At 36.0% G+C, this 18,034-nt stretch overlaps 3 protein-coding genes across 8 annotated transcripts in view; 1 reads left to right on the top strand and 2 right to left on the bottom strand.

The window, feature by feature from the left end:
- The window catches only part of cdk18 (cyclin dependent kinase 18), a 149,540-nt gene extending 148,793 nt beyond the window's left edge, over window positions 1–747 (bottom strand). For all 4 annotated transcript variants that reach the window (XR_012387301.1, XR_012387302.1, XR_012387303.1 and 1 more), the window contains exon 1: window positions 396–747. The gene's annotated coding sequence lies outside the window, so the exon portion shown is untranslated. The remainder of the gene's footprint in view (window positions 1–395) is intronic.
- sox13 (SRY-box transcription factor 13) overlaps window positions 1–18,034 on the bottom strand; it is a 675,553-nt gene that overhangs the window by 162,746 nt on the left and 494,773 nt on the right. The gene's annotated exons all lie outside the window — the stretch shown is intronic.
- The window catches only part of blacat1 (BLACAT1 overlapping LEMD1 locus), a 272,886-nt gene that overhangs the window by 152,985 nt on the left and 101,867 nt on the right, over window positions 1–18,034 (top strand). The window lies entirely within an intron of this gene.

Here is an 18,034-nt window from a genome sequence, read left to right as displayed (position 1 = left end):
CCATTTGTGCCTTCAAGTGGTGTTCGTGCTGTCAGATAGGCTGCAATAAGCCTGGCGTGTTATGTAAACATTGCAATGTGTCGCTTTAAAGCATCTCTGTGTCCTCGGGACGCAAAAAAATCTATAGTCCCGGCCGTGAATCATGTGCGCATCAAAGCCCACACCAAACACACACACACACATGACCCCAAAGCTTGCATATGTTGCGTCAGTGCACATCAATGTGTGTGGGTTTACAGTGTAACAGCTTTACAGTGTTATTTTAACACTAACAGAATGCAGTTTGGTTAGAAACAATCACTACAGATCTGACAAACATCATTGTAAAGTCATGACAGTTCATGTTACAGCACACACACACACACACACACATACACACACGGTTGCATACTCACAGGAGAGGCTGGAGTCTGCAGGAGGCAAACAGTAGACCGTCTCTACTCTACTCTTCCTTCAGTGTGAAAGGGAGGAGAAAGAGGAGGAGGAGGGTCGGCCTCCAGGTCTGGAGGCAGTCAGCGCACCGCCAGACAGATAATCCAAAACTGGAGGTGTCTTATTTAGTCTGCAGCAGCACGCATGCTTGTGTGTGTGTGCATGCAGTAGACTGAGGCGATTGTGCTGCGTCCCCCCCCTCTCTCTCTCCACGCTCCCTCCTACATCTGCTCATGAGAGACCCTTCTGACAGGAGGAGATGCGGGAACGCACAACTGAAAAATAAATAAAATAATAAATTAAAACAACATACAGGAAGCAAATGTGTGTCTCTGAAGGATTTTATAATCATGCTGGGTCTCCACCCCCACTTGGCTGACTCTCCTCCCCTATTGTTATAGCAACGGCCAATCGGAGCGCGTCCTCATGCAAGCCCTCTCTGGCTGCCGAGAGACTGTGATTCTTTCACACCGGAGCTTTTTCAATATGGCTGTGAACCAGTAGTGTGTATCTGTGTGTATGTGTGTGTGCTGGTAATTAGCTGATCTGTCTGGTAGAAGGTTAAACTGCATTCGCTGTACTTGGCTGTCAAACCTTTTGTGCGTGTGTGTGTGTGTGTTTTGTGTGGTTTAGCATCTTCTCATGACCTGCCGTTGTTAGCGTGCGCTCTTGAGAGTGATGTCAAATATGTCAGGCTAATTAGGGATGAGCTTTGGAAGTGTGCTGGTTTTTGTTTGCTAGTTAGTTGTCTGTCGGTTTTGGTTCAATGGTGGTTTACGGTTATGATTTTTTTTTTAAACATGATAGATCTTCTTTAAGTTTTATTAAATATTGAACATCCGGGGGGGGGGGGGGGGGGGAGGGTTGAGAAACCGTTTTAAGTGTTAAGCCTGTCATTGTTGTGTTATATAATCAGATATAGGGTGCAAGATGTGTTTAGCACGATTTGTTGCTATTTTCAGACAAGTGCAACTGTAATATTCACGTTTTGCACCATGTTGTTTAAATAGCAAATCTATTTGCGCCACTTTTTGGACTCATGAGTGTGCTGGTCTAAAAAGGAGGTGTGTTAAGGCGCATTGTTGGCACGTTGCTATCTTGAGGAATTAAAATTGACTAACCAATGCCACTGACCAACTAAAAGCAGGTCTACAATCTAGCGCAAAGCGTGTTAGTTATGCGCCTATGCAGGTCCAAATGCTTACACATTGCTTCGATCTATTTTATTGAGCAAAAACTCCAAAAACAGTTGAGGAGATCTCCTAGCTTCTCACTCTGCTCTTTTCACAGACACACACACACACACACACACACACACACACACACACACACACACACACACACACACACACACACACACACACACACAAACACACACACCTCCGGACGACAGCGCACGCACATGCACACGCACACACAGACACACACACTACTCCTCGTCCACGGAGCTCCGTTAACAAAGCAGCACGCGTCGCGTTTTTAAAACGGTTACAAGTAACAAATCACAACTAAATACATTTGTAAGCTAGAGTCAACGAGGCAACAACTTTAATCGCACGTACTTACACTTGAGAAATGGAGGAAGAAAAATCCATCCTGACGTCCATCAGTAAGTTACTCTTTACTGATCCTTCCTTTAACAAACGCTGATGAAGTATTCTTTGTAGCATGTAGTTTCCAGAAGTTTCCAGTAGTTTCCAACTGCTTGGCTATAATGCTGAGGTTTCATCTTTGGGTAGAGACTCAATATATCCATCTGCAGTGCATGTTTGTGTGTGTGTGTTTGTGGGTGCGTGTGTGTGTGTCTGGGTTTCTGCGTCAGAGGGCGGGGCCTCAGGTTTGAAATCTCCCTGGTTTGCACGTGCACGTGAATAACTTGGTTTCATTCGTACGTCATGGCGAAACACCTAATGAATCGGTATCAAGGCGACTCGTTTGAAGCACTATGAGTCGACTCTTTTATAGATGAATCAACAGTTTTAAACACTGTACACTAACAGATTTAAGCCTTAGCTGGATACTTCACTTCACTTAGAGCTGTGTTACACACTACTTGGAGGGGAATTTTCAAAAACCCATAATATGGGCTCTTTAAAGGTGTAGTTCACCCAAAGAAATGAAAACGTACTCACTATTTACTCTCCATCAAATGTTGTGTTTTTTTTTTTTTTTTTGAACACAAATTTATTTTGAAAAATGTTAGAAACCTGTAACCACTGGCTGCAATAGTAGGAGAATCATATACAATGGAAGGCAATGTTTGCAGATTTTCAGCATTTTTCTAAACATCTTCTTTTGTTTGTTTGCTAGTTAGTTGTTGGTTTGGGTTTAGTGGTTTGCATTTCTGATTTGTTTTTGAAAAAATAATAGGTCCACTTGAAGTGTTATTGAATATATAAGTTATGGTTGCTGAGAATGTGTTTTAAGTGAATTGTTAAATTTGTTTGTACTTAAAACATGCCTGATATTGTTGTTGTATATAATCAGATATAGACACATTCACTGAAAGCTAGTTTAAAATAGTATTAAATAGTTTTACTCACTTTTTACTCTCCATCAGTTTCTTCAGATGAACAGTGTTTTTTTCTTTCATTTTTTCCCCTTAGTCTCTGATTTATCAGAGGTCACCACAGAAGAATGAACCGCCAACAATTCCAGTATTTGATTCTCCTACTATTGTAGTCAATGGTGACAGGTTTTAACATTTTCAATATAATTTAGTAGGCAACACGGTGGCTCAGTGGTTAGCACTGTCACCTCACAGCCAGAAGGTCACTGGTTTAAGTCCTGGTTTGGCCAGTTGGCATTTCAATGTAGAGTTTGCATGTTCTCCCCTTGTACACGTGGATTTTCTCCAGAAACGCTGGTTTCCCCCACAGTTAAAAGACATGTGCTATAGGTGAATTGGATGAACTGAATTGGCCGTAGTGTATGAGTGTGTATGTGGATGTGCGAGTGTATGGATGTTTCCCTTGACTGGCTTGGGGCTGAAGAGGCATCCGCTGAGTAAAATATCTGCCAGAATAGTTGGCGGTTCATTCCACTGTGATGACCCCTGATAAATAAGGGACTAAGCTGCAGGAAAATTTATGAATTAATGAATTTTAATTTAATGCTGACTATTAAAACTTAACTTTAATTGAGAATGTAACTATTAAGACTTTATTTTTTCATACATTTGTATTAAAATATATTGTTTATATTTTAAAAGAATACTGTAATTTTTGGTACATATTTAAACCAAGTCAAGCAACGTCCATCAGTTCTCTACAGTATAAAAAATGCTCCTGCTTGTCAAGTAAATTAGTCCTGTTTCAAGTAACTTTAACTGGGAAAACAAGTTTAAAAACCGCAATTAAAAACTCATTAAGAAGTCAGATTTTGCTGTGTGAGACACTAAATGAGCTGCTCTTCTGCATGAAGTGAATACAAAGCCTTATAAGAGTGTCATACAAAGAAAGCAAGATATCAAACATATCAGCATAGACTAATTAGAGACGTGCTTTGAAAATCTGCTGCTTTTCACTGGCTTTTCTTTTCACAGAAAAGTGCATTGGTAAGAGACTTCATTAGAGATTATTAAGTGCTGATTAGGGCTCTTAATGAATGTTATTGTCTTGTTTTCTTGCTTCATTTTCCTAAAAAAGAAAAAAAATGTTTAAAACAAGACATTCATTTGAAGCATCGCTCCATAATGAATTCAGGACTTGCTTTCATATAAGCTTTAATATGAGCAGCACAGCAGTTCACAATTGCATAATTTTTTATTCTTAAGCCTAACAAATCTGTCAGTTCATTAAACACACTCTTCTTGTGTTTTATGAAAGCATGTCACAATATTGATAGCCTGGACATTTTATGTATATTTTAAAGTTCAATTATCACTATTAATAAATTTTTAACTATGGCTTGACACAATAAGCTCCTAATTTGCTGTTAAGGTAATAGTTGGGTTTTATTAGGTAGGATTAGGGATGTAGAATAAGATCATGCAGATGTATATATTGTATAGACTACCTGACAAAAGTCTTGTCATCGATCTCAGTTGTAAGAGCAACAAATAATAACTTGACTTCTAGCTGATCATTCTGAAAAGTGGGAGAAGGTCGATTTTTCCTGTGAATCATCTGCTGAACTGCATCCCAATCATCACAAATACTGCAGAAGATCTATTGGAACCCACATGGACCCGAGATTCTCACAGAAATCAGTCAAGTTTGGTGAAGGAAAAATCTTGGGGGCTTGGGGTTACATTCAGTATGGGGGTGTGCAAGATCTGCAGAGTAAATGGCAACATCAACAGCTCGAGATATCGAGACATTTGTGCTGCCCGTTATATTATAAACCACAGGAGAGGGCAAATTCTTCAGCAGCATTGCGCTCCTTCTCATACTTCAACCTCCACATCAAAATTCCTGAAGGTCAAGGTGCTCCAGGATTGGCCAGCCCAGTCACCAAGTATGAACATTATTGAGCATATCTGGGGTAAGATGAAGAAGGCATTGAAAATGAATAAAAAGAGTCTTGATATATTCTGGGAGTCCTGCAAGAACACTTTCTTTGCCATTCCAGATAACTTTATTATTAGGTGGTTTGAGTCATTGCAGAGATGAATGGATGCAGTTCTCCAAGCTCATAGGAGTCATACACAATATTAAGTCTTTTCCCACTGCAGCATGACTTTATATTCAATACTGGACATTATCTCTGTTAAATGACAAGACTTTGTCTAAGCAAAGTCAGACCTTTCTTTCCTAATTAAATAATTCCAAATCATATTGATGTTCATATTTTATTTTGGTAAAATAAGCGTAATTTATAGGCCCTTGCATTTCATATAAGCCACTTCTGAAACCAAATGATCAACTAGAAGTCGAGTTATTATTTGTTGTTTCTAAAACTTGAATAGGTGACAAGATTGTCAGGTAGTGTAAGGACCGCTTAAAAGCTAATATCCTAATAATAGTCATAAAATAAGCCAATTATTATTGAGAATTAGTACTAAAGTATTACCATGCGTGTCATGTTGAATTGAAAAACACAATCTCACAGCAATTCGCAATTTTTTGATTTATCTAATTCATATGAATTCGTACAATCTAATTTGTACAATTTAGTATGATTTGCTCATCCCCTAATGACGGTTGGGGTTAGAGGTGGGGTTTGTGCCACGCCTCCTTTTTAAAATCGTACAATTTCGTACGACTGAACTCGTACAAATTCATATGAATTAGCCACTAAACTGTCACAACATAAAATTCTTACATTTTCTTGTGAGATCAGGCTGAATTGAAGTATATTTGAAAAATAAGTACATTTATATTTTATTTAATTTTTAACTTTGGTTTGAGTAAAATTGCAACATTTATACACTCAATAAATTAAGTTTGCTGTTTATTCAAACTACTTATTTAAAATTATCGAAAGCAACCCAATTGTTGATTTTTTTTGTGTAAAAACTTAATTAATTTGTTTAAATCCTTTAAATTTGTAAAAACAAATTAGTTAACCCAATCCCTTCATGTGTCCCAACACAAATCGTTTGTGTAGAATCAATTTTTTTATGTATATTTTAAATATTTAAGGGTAAAATATACTAATTACCTATTTAAAAAGTGTATGTATATATATATATATATATATATATATATATATATATATATATATATATATATATATATATATATACAGTGCTCAGCATAATTTGTATTTTTTTTACAATGTATTTTGGTCCTTTTAAACAAAACAGATTTATTAAACAGATAAATTAATAAAATAATATTTAAGTTTTTTGCAAAAAATTGCAAAAAATAAATTACAAACTACAAAGTTAAGTATTTAAGTAAGTTAAGTATTTTTTTTCATTGTTTTGCTTCTTGATTTTTCCTCTTTTTTTAAATTAATATTAATATTTTTCTATAACATATCAATTTCTATAACATATCAACCGTTATCGTAAGTTATTTTGTTAGATAAGCTCCAGATTTGGCTTCAGTACTGACTAATCTAATGTATATGCACAAATATAATATTGTATAGCTTACTATTAAAAATAATAATTTAAAAGAGATTTGTGAGGGGTGTACTTAAATATGCTAAGCACTGTATTTATAACTTTGGAGTTCTTTTGACACAATGTTCAAGTGATTCTGCTAAAAATGTCTTGTTTTCCTTTAAATAAAGTCAGTTGAACAGGTTTTTAAGCACATGAGGGTGACTAAATGATGATATAATTTTCACACTTGTCCACACTTTTTTTCTCTTAGCTCAAATTCTGTTCCTTTAAAACACAAACCAGCAGCACAGTGGGATTCTAACATGTGGCCAAATGAACAAAATCCTTGTTAGATCTTGTGCTTTTCACAGCAGTCACACAGTCAAAGCTGCTTTTCATCAGAAAGGCAACTTTCAGCTCTGCCTCAAACACGAGGTTCAATGATCTTTGTGTATCTGTGTGAGTGTCTTTACCTGCATACAATATACAGTGGGAGAATCCAAACATAGAGACCCGCACAGCAGAACCAGCGCTCGGCAGAAATTACACTGCCAAATTCAGTTTTCACACCTGAATCAGAGCAAACAATTTCACTGAATTGAGGTAGAGAGAACCAGTCAAAATTGAGGCAGAGGGAAAAATGTGTGTGCTCCTTTTTTCTTAAAAAACAATCGGCTAACTTACTGTTGTTCTGATAAAAATAATAATAATAATAATAAATCTAAATGGATCTTGTCCTAGAGCTTTTAAGCTATAACCATCAAGCAACACAGCAACCACACAGAACACTCAAGTAAGGGATGGCAACACCTTAGCAACTGCACATACTGTAATACAAAACTCCGGCAATCACTGAGAATATCTTAAAGGGGTGCTCCAGAGTGTATTTATAAGGCTTGGTTGTGTTTATAAGTTGCAAATCAATGTGTGCTCATGCTTCATTTGTATAAAATCACGTTATTTTTTTCATACATCTTTAATTATATATATACAGCTAATCAGCTAACATGAAAACGAATGTCATATTTCCTAGTTCCTTTGAAAGGCCCACCTTCAGGAGGCTCTGATTGGTCAGCTAACATAATGTGCTGTGATTCACAGATTGGCTCCACATCACGCCCCTACAAGTGCATGCTTTTGCGCTGCGTAAACGCTCAGTCAGAGCAGCTGTTAGCAGCATTAGCTGCCTGAATCAGACAGAAAAATGAAGAACACACAGCTAAACCTCACGCCTGATCTCTAAAATAAAATTTGACAAGTTTCTTTCACATATATTCAGGTTATAGGCATGTGAAAGTAATAAAAAATGTTGTCATGTCTTCTGGGAGTTTGTTATTTGAGATGTAGTATGCAGGGAATGCAGCCGCATAGATGCTGAAAGCATCCGAATAGAGAGACAATTCAGAGTTGGTGAAGATTGTGGGTCTTTACCGCCGTTTGACTGATGAATATAATTTTTTTGTAGCCTAATCATTAGCAGTGCATTACAGCATTTCCCATTGTTTACATCCTTGTTTACATCCCCACTACAACATACCGTTAATGCTAAAAACTGTGCACGTAGTTGATCAATTTTAACAAGTAAAATACTTACAGGTTCTGGCTCACAATCAGCTTCGTTGGTTTGAGGATTTTTTTGCTAAATCCAGCACTGAACTGGGAAAAATTCTGGGAGTCCTCCTTTGTCAAATGCTAGCTATGTATTTTTTCTTTTAAAATTCTCTGGATCATAATTAAACTGTTAGCACTTTTCTCATTGTGTCGTGTCCTTTTAGAAGCGCAAACACAGAAACAGAAGACGCTCTGTGGAAATAGCAGCGTTTGGACAGCATTTTAGCTTTCTCTGCTAGTACATTAAGGCCCAATCCCAATTCTATTTTTGTACCCCTACCCTTTCCCCTTGGCCCTTACAACCGAGGGTTAAGGGGAAGGGCTTCAAAATTTACTTCTAAGAATTGGGACAGCACTACAGTATCTGCACACGCCACCATATGTCCTTGCAAATTCTTGCTTCATATGAGATCAGACGATCACAACTGCTGGACTGATTCCAGTTGTGTTATTTTTTTGTATTTATCTTCAGGAAATCACTGAAGGCATATATCATGTTATCATAATGATCTAATGTGGCAATAAGATTGTAATACTGTGCATTTAACACATTGGCCATATTAATCTATGTAAACATAACCGTAGCATTAACATTATAGCAGACACTGTAAAAAGCTCATTTTCAGCCACTTGACATTACTGACAGGGTATTCCAGTGTCATCGAGTGTCAGAAAGTTGTGGGTTGCTGTACAGGAGTTATGATTAGGGATTATAGATCACGAAAATTCGAAATAATCACAAAAAAATGCTAATTTGTGGATCTCCTTACTTCCGGGTGCAGCTGTGGCTGGTGTATTCTGGGAAAGTTTCTTACCCCTTGGTTTCAAATATGGTCCTGAAAAGTCTTCATTAGAAGGGGTGTATACCCCTTTGCCCTTAGCCCTACAACTTCAAGCTAAAGAGAATTGGGACACCACTACCCCTTCACGGGCACGCACAAAATGAGGGGTAGGGGTAAGGAGAGGGGCTAAGGGGGAGAATTGGGATTGGGCCTACAGCACATCTGGCCACGCCCCTTCGCTGCACGGGGTGAATGCATGCGTGTAATCTGAAGGGTTAGTTACACCTCTTCCATACAGGCCAGGGCCGACCAAGTAAACTGTGCCTGAGCCCTATTCAGAGCACTCTTCTCAAACGATCCAGGAAACGGGCCTGGGCATGGTTCAGATAGCATAGTGTGAGTACGCCCTTAGAATAGAGGATAGAATGAAACATCATTTCGCAGGCTGGAAAACCAGGCTGGAAATGGCTTTACAACCAGACTGATTGACCAGCTAACCAGCTTAGACTGGTTTAAGCAGTTTTTTATCAGTAGGGTAACCACTTACCAGCCTAACCCGAATGTCCTATCAACTTAGTAATTCTTTAGAAACTACTAAAGGCATTCCCTCAAGCCTCTTCACATTAAAGTTTGTCCTTCTAACTTTTTTATTTATCTATTTTTTAAATCTTGTTGATGGTGGTATTTACAGGAGATCTGCATGACTACATTTACTGGCACACAAACAGAAAGACTTTTTTCTTCTGCACTTCTCAGAATGTTCTTCTTCACACATAATTATTTTTAATGAAAGTGTGACTTTCTGAAATGTTCCCAGTAAGAGATCATGTGCAGTTCGCCGGTCATTATGGCAAAATAAACCCCTCAGCCCTGATGCGAATTGGAGCGTAAATAATGAAGACCTTCATTAACTAACTAACTCATAACATTGTGTTTAATTGCATCTTCTCTATTGTGTGTTGCTCTGCTGCAGAAATGGAGTTTTGTCGGGGAGCATTTCTGATATTGTTTTCTCTCCAGGATTAATTAGCTCTGCTGGTATTATCCTCATTTGTAAGTCACTTTGAATAAAAGCTTCTGCCAAATGAATAAATAACGAATAAATATAAATGCAAATGAAGTTACAAGTAAGAAAAAGGCTCTGCGTTTCTCACAAGTTCACTTAAAATTTAATTATTACCATTCCTATATACATTTAAAGTCTCATTCAAATGTACTACAAGTAACTGTTGTAAGTTCTCACGCTTTTAACGTGTGCTTTTATGTTTTTATTTCTTTCTGGAAGTAAATATAAACTCTTCCTTGCTGTTTACTGTCAATAAATGCAGGATCTTCTAAGGTGGCTTGATCTTTACTGAGATGTGGAACATTTTGCTGTATCATTTATTTTTATACTTTTCAAGAGCATTTTTGTAATATTTTTTTATATGTGATATATAATTATTTGGAAATCGAATGCATTAACAACGCATGTTATTATATTGATATTATAGCATTATTGGTTTCAAGCTATGTGTGTTATATTAATAGTCTGCAGTAAGGGTGAAGAGGCTGGACGAGTGCAGTTATTTGGAGAATATTGCACAGCTATCAGCCAATCAGATTCAAGAACCAGACAGACCTGTTGTATATAATATAATATAATATGATATAATTTAATATAATATAATATAATATAATATAATATAATATAATATAATATAATATAATATAATATAATATAATATAATATAATATAACATAACATAACATAACATAACATAACATAACATAATATAATATATTATAATATAATATAATATAATATAACATAACATAACATAATATAATATAAAATAATATAATATAATATAATATAATATAAAATAATATAATATAATATAATATAATATAATATAATATAGTATAATATATTATAATATAATTTAATATAATATAATATAATATAATATAATATAATATAATATAATATAATATAATATAATATAATATAATTTAATATAACATAATATAATATAATATAATATAATATAATATAAAATAATATAATATAATATAATATAATATAATATAATATAATATAATATAATATAATATAAAATAATATAATATAATATAATATAATATAATATAACATAATATAATATAATATAATATAATATAATATAATATAATATAATATAATATAATTTAATATAACATAATATAATATAATATAATATAATATAAAATAATATAAAATAATATAATATAATATAAAATAATATAATATAATATAATATAATATAATATAATTTAATTTAATTTAATATAATATAATATAATATAATATAATATAATATAATATAATATAATATAATTTAATATAATATAATTTAATATAATATAATATAATATAATTTAATATAACATAATATATCATAATATAATATAATATAATTAATATAATATAATATAAAATAATATAAATTAATATAAAATAATATAATATAATATAATATAATATAATATAATATAATATAATATAATATAATATAATATAATATAATATAATATAATATAATTTAATATAAAATAATATAATATAATATAATATAATATAATATAATATAATATAATATAATATAATATAATATAATATAATATTCCCACCAGCATGAACTTTACCAAGCATGTTTGCAGTAAGATGAAGGAGGAGGCACTTAAGATGAATTCAGGGAATCTTGATGAACTCTGGGAGTCCTGCAAGAACACTTTCTTTGCCATTCCAGATGACTTTATTAATCAGTGATTTGAGTCATTGCAGAGATGTATGGATGCAGTCCTCCAAGCTCATGGGAGTCAGACACAAGAGTCATTCTTTTTCCACTGCAGCATGACTTTATATTCTATACTGGATAACATTTCTGTTAAGTGACAAGACTTTTGTCTAAGCAAAATCAGACCTTACTGACCAAATAAAGTAATTAAAAAATCAAGGCATGATCATATTTTATTTTGGTAAAATAAGCGTAATCTAGAGGTCTTTGCCTTTCATATAAGCCACTTTTGTTACCAAATGATCAACTAGAAGTCAAGTTATTATTTGTTGGTCCTAAAACTTGGATAAGCGACAACACTTTTGTCAGGTAGTGTGCTTAAAAACCATGGTATTGCTATTTTATTATTGTTATTATTGTTGTTGTTAACTGGATGAGAATGAGGTGATATTAGAAACAGAGATTGTTTACAGACAGTGACAGCTTTCATAACTCTACTGCTTTATCAGCTTTGATGATGATAAGAGTGTGAAGTGAAGCATTCAGAAATCTGGTCAGACGCCTCTGTGCTGTCAGACTGACATGATGATCAAACAGCACATCAAAGCGTGTGTGTGCTGCGTAACCTTGCTGTTCCGGTGAGCGACGCAAACAAGTTTTGTGTGCTGAACTTCAGTGTATCCTCTGATGGAAAGATACTGTACCATAACGAAATTTCCATCTGCACTTTCTCAAATTTGGTATGATCCAGATTTCTGTTTTTTTTCTGATAAAAAATCCATCTTAAGGTTAATATTATTATCCCTCTTAAGCAATTTTTTTCCGATAGTCTACACAGAACAAACCATTGTCATACAATAACTTGCCTAATTACCCTAACCTGCCTGATTAACCTAGTTAAGTTTTTAAATGTCACTTTAAGCTATAGGCGAGGCAGTGGCGCAGTAGGTAGTGCTGTCGTCTCACAGCAAGAAGGTCGCTAGGTCGAACCTCGGCTCAGTTGGCATTTCTGTGTGGAGTTTGCATGTTCTCCCTGCCTTTGCGTGGGTTTCCTCCGGGTGCTCCGGTTTCCCCCACAGTCCAAAGACATGCGGTACAGGTGAATTGGGTAGGCTAAATTGTCCGTAGTGTATGAGTGTGTGTGTGTGAATGTGTGGGTGGATGTTTCCCAGAGATGGGTTGCGGCTGGAAGGGCATCCGCTGCGTAAAAACTTGCTGGATAAGTTGGCGGTTCATTCCGCTGTGGCGACCCCGAATTAATAAAGGGACTAAGCCAACAAGAAAATGAATGAATGGATGACTTTAAGCTGTATAGAGGTGTCTTGAACAATATCTAGTCAAATATTATTTGCTGTCATCATGACAAAGATAAAATAAATCAGTTATTAGAAGCGAGTTATTAAGACTATTATGTTTAGAAATGTGTTGAAAAAAATCTTCTCTGTTAAACAGAAATTGGAGAAAAAATATAGAAGAATTAAAATTGAATAGGAGGGCTATTACTTCTGTCTTCAACTGTATGCCTACTGTAATAAGTATAAGAATTTGCACGGAATACATATAACACAAAGTAGAAAATATAAAATGGGTTTTGTTAGCTCACCAATATGTGTGCAATGAAACAATGGTAATAATGGGATTTTCTGGACACTCAGCGACACATTTTTTAGGGGGAATCTCCTCATCCACCACCGGTGTGCAGCATCCACCTGGAGTGGAGACAGACGCTGTTTCTCAATATGCATTCTTCAACGATCTTGCGTCCTCGTGTTCTCGTACAACGTCATCATCAGCTGCCAAAGTTCAGTTCCAGTTCCCGAGACCACAAGTTCGGAGGACGCGTAAAGCTTCCCGGATGTGATCTTGATATCGAGGACGCACCGATGCAGACTTGAGCACCGAACTCGCTCTGGAAGTCCCAGAAGTCATTGCGACTGGAGGTGGCAAGCGCTGCATTTTATATAGATTTATTATTAAAGTTTAGAGATATAACTTATTTACCTCAGGAGTAAGATAAAACGGTGAAAGTAAACATTAAGGACTCTATTTTGATGGTCCATGCGCAGAGCGCAAAACGCAGGGCGCAAACGCTTTCCGTACATGTCAAAACGCATTTTTGCTAATATAAGGACGGAAAAATTCGCTTTGCGCATGGTCTAAAAGGGTTGAGTTTATTTTCTTAATGAGTTATAGGTGTGTTTTGAGAATAAACCAATTAGAATCTCATCTCCCATTACCTTTAAGAGTCAGCTGCGTCGCGCCAAGAGCACATTTGCTATTTACAGGACGCAAAGTAAGTCTAAGTGGAAAAACTGAGCATTTCACAAGCAAACAGTTAACAGTTGACAGTTTTTTTAACATTTAACAGAAAACTGTTAAACAGAGCATCTACTGCGTGAGAATGAGAGACAAAGGATCTACTTTCACATTCGCTCTTGGATAGGGAAACCTTTACATACAGACATCAATTAGTCTATAAATAATTAATTTAGTTTGTCAAGCGCAAATATTCATTTCAAAACTATTTCTAAATTCAGTTATAATTTCCAGCAAACGAATAAATGAATAACAGTAACAAAGTGTGTTCAAAAACCTGAGTTATATCCTAAAACACATGCAGTGCCCCATATGGTCTAAAACCTGACAGGTGGGCAAATCTAAGCTTGTTTTTAATAAAACAAATATAAATATAAATATAATAAATAATACCGCTAATAATAATAACATTATACAAAAGCAAATTGTTATGAATGAACTAAAAAAGCCTCCCGAGATGAAGAAGACATAAAAGCAGTGATTTTTCATATTTATGTAGGCTAGAAAATAATATGTTTTGTAATATTTTAATCCTTTATATTTATATTCTATATCTATTCTTATTATATCCTATATATATCCTCAATATTAAATTTTTTTTCATATGTAAAGATATTTGCCTATTGCTCTCTTGTGCGTATTCTGCAGTGTGTAAGCGAGGCACAACTCGGCGCCGGAGTTTAGACCGGGTTAGTTTTGGTCTAATGAAAAATCTATTTTAGTTTCTCAAAATATCAACGCGCCAGCTGTGCGCCTCAGAACGCCTTCCTTTTTAGACCAGAATGCCTATGGGTGCACAAATGAGCGCTAATGCATTTGCTATTTAAACAGCGTAGCGCAACGCCTCAAAACGACTCTTGCGCCAAGCTGAAACTACCAAACAAGTATTGCGCTGCGATTTGCGCCACATTGTGCCGGGTCTATGATAGGGCCCTAAGTCATCCTTAATTAGTTGCTAACCTTTGAGTTTCTTTCTTCGGTTGAACACAAAATATGATAAATATTAGAAACATGTAGCCGTTGATCACGATAGTAGGAAAAACAAATACTATGGAATTCAATTGTTACAGATTTTTTACAAAACATCTTTATTTTCATTGAACAGAAGAAAGAAACTCATAAAGGTTTGGAATTAATTAAGCGTGAGTAACAATTAAGTACATGTTCGGGTGAACTATCTCTTGAAGTGTTAGCAAGTGAGGTGTGTTTGTAATGCTGCTGTTTTTCCGAGTCACTCAACTCAACCAGACAACCTGAATAACTTTGCTGACAAAGAGTGTGAATGGGCAGAGTGACCTTGTCTGCAATGAGAGAGAAAGAGATTGAACAGCAGAGGGACAGAGTTTTTTTCCCACTGGCGACACGTGGAGATCTGATTAGATCAGCGATGCCCTTCACAGTGGACTCGGATGTGAGCAGGCCAAACGAACGCTCCGGAAAATGAAAATCTATTTCAGGGGGGAGTGGGCACCAAACGGCCGGGGTTAATATTTAATGAACAAACAGCGGTGTGATGCGGTGGCGAGCTGCAGGGCCTGTCATGTTTGCACAGGAACAATCTGGAGCTTTTTTTAAAGAGTGGCTTTGATTTATACCGCGAGAGGAGACACCCAGGGAGAGGGAGAGAGGACACGTCTGATGGACTTCTGAGCTGGTGAAAGCATGGAGTCAGCACATTGACTGGATAACAAGACTCTTCATCAAGGTTTCCCCTGCGAGAGAACTCGTTTCAGTGGCTCGGGATCGATTTTGCTGTGTCCTCTTCTCGTCTGGGAGTGTGTTTGCTTTGTGTGTGGATTGTGTGGAAGTGCCGGCCGCTGCTCTTTTGAGATTTAGCATCATTTCACTCTTAAAAATGAAGGTGCCAGGAAGAACCAACAAAAGGGGGTTTCACCGTGATGCCATAGAGGAAGCTTTTTTTTAAAGTTTTAAGAATATTCTAATTGTCGGCGCAATAGCTTAGTGGTTAGCGCACTGACATATGAGTTTGAATGCCAACTCGAGGACATTTCCCTACCCTAGCCTTTTTTCTCTCTCCAACTTGGTTTCCTGTCTCAATATTGTCCTATCTAATAAAGGCAAAAAGGCCAAAAATAAATCTTTAAAAAAATTATATTCTAATTATTAGGGATGTAACGGTATTGTAAATACCGTCATACCGCAATATTATTTTTTTTCGATATTACCGTAGTCGCATGACTCGGTAAAACTATAGGTCTTCTGAGAAAATTTGCTCAGGCGAATGAAGCGAACGGGAGGTACCGGAAACTACAATTCCCATCAGCCCAGGCTTGGCCATAATCCCTTGCGGTCTGTTGTCGCTACAGATCCAGTAATGCGGAAATGGAGTGTGCTGCTAGAAGCGGGGATCAAAAAGAGCTGGAAAACCCTAAAGCGGGTGTTGTCGCCGTGCGCGTACTGAATAGTGGTGTTGTCGCGCGAGTTCTTATCAGCTGTGTTGTCGCGCGAGTTCTTATCAGCTGTGTTGTCGCGCGCGTACTGTAAAGCGGGGACGGAGGGTATGTCGCGTAGCGGGGGCACTTTTGATCATTTTGGAAGGGAACTTTCTATCCATGACTAAAAAGGGCATGTGCACTGCACAGGTTGAGCCCTGTGTGTGCACGTGCCTGCAAGTTGGGGAATACGACTAATAATCAGTCATGGGGACTGCAGAAACACAGCACACTGTTCAGATTGATGCAGACATGAGATCTCTATCTTACTCATGGTTTGTCCTCTCAAGTGGGGGAAAGACAATGCACAACGTTACCCACTGCTGTCAACCTGGGCCAAGTCATATCTCTCTTGTCCCAGAAACCTCAGTCCCAAATGAGAGGGGTTTTTTCTGTTGCAGGGGACATTGTAAATACCCAGAGATACCAGCTTTTACCAGATTATATTTATATGATAATTTTCCTTTAAACCCATCTCTGTCTAAGTGAGTGAGTGATTAAATGTTGAATGTGATGAGTTTTCAACACTACTAAATTGAAACTTTATTTTTTTACATGGTTTAATATTTTTTTGTTATTAAAATTGAAGTTCCTGTTTCAAAGCTTACAGATAGATGACTAATTTGTATGTCATTGACACTTTTGGCACTTTTTTGGAGTATTTTCATAAGTTTTGTTTTTTCCTGTAAATGATTCAATAAATACCGTACCGTGACATTCATACCGAGGTATTACCGTACCGTGAAATTCTGATACCGTTACATCCCTACTAATTATATATATACAGTCAAACAATTACTAATGCTGCTTGTTTAAATTTCTTAATTAAAATGAACTGAAACAACACAATTCTTGATTTTTTTGTGACAACTTAATTGTTTTATGTTCAATCTGCTTAGATTTGTAAAAACTGTTACGTTACCTTAAAAAGCACCTATTTTACCCTTTTTACAAGATCTAAGATTAGCCTTTGGTGTCTCCAGAATGTGTCTGTAAATTTTTATTTGAAAACACCCATCATATTATTTATTATAGCCTCCAGAATCTGCCCATTTTGTAGCCTGTGGTTTTATATGCAAATGATCTGCTTCTCCCCGCCCACCGCTCCCCAATGCATGTCTGCTTTGCATCATGCATTACGTCAGATAAACAGCAGTCAGTGAAAAAGACAGACTCGGATAAAGCTGAAATAGAGCTCATTAGTCAAAAATACCAAGTAAGTTTATTTAATGTATTTATGGTGAAGCTTATTCCAGCCTTTCTGAAACATTGAGTCACACATAAACACAGTTTGTAGTACACACACACACACACACACACACGTGCGCATTTACTGAAATCATGTGGTCATGATGATTATAGCGTTTATCAATTTGAGCATTTTTACTGTCTTTATTATAAACATGTTCTGTTTTAAAAACGTTTTAAACTTATAAAAATCACAGAGTTGGAACAAATATTTTATTATTATAGAAACATGGCACCTTTCAATCAGTTTGGAGGGTGGGGAAAAGCACACTCCTACATCATGTTGCGGTGGGCCTCAAAATCACCTGGATTTGGGTCCTATTTTAACGCCAGGAAACTTTAAATAGAGACTTGCTGTGTTTATATCACTCCAGTATGACAGTGGACACACTATACATACACACAGTTCTGTCCAAACAGCCTACAAAAGTAGATTTT

The sequence above is a fragment of the Danio rerio genome, chromosome 11 (assembly GCF_049306965.1).
Source record: "Danio rerio strain Tuebingen ecotype United States chromosome 11, GRCz12tu, whole genome shotgun sequence".
NCBI classification, from domain to species: Eukaryota; Metazoa; Chordata; class Actinopteri; order Cypriniformes; family Danionidae; genus Danio; species Danio rerio.
This window is presented reverse-complemented; position numbering and strand designations above follow the sequence as displayed.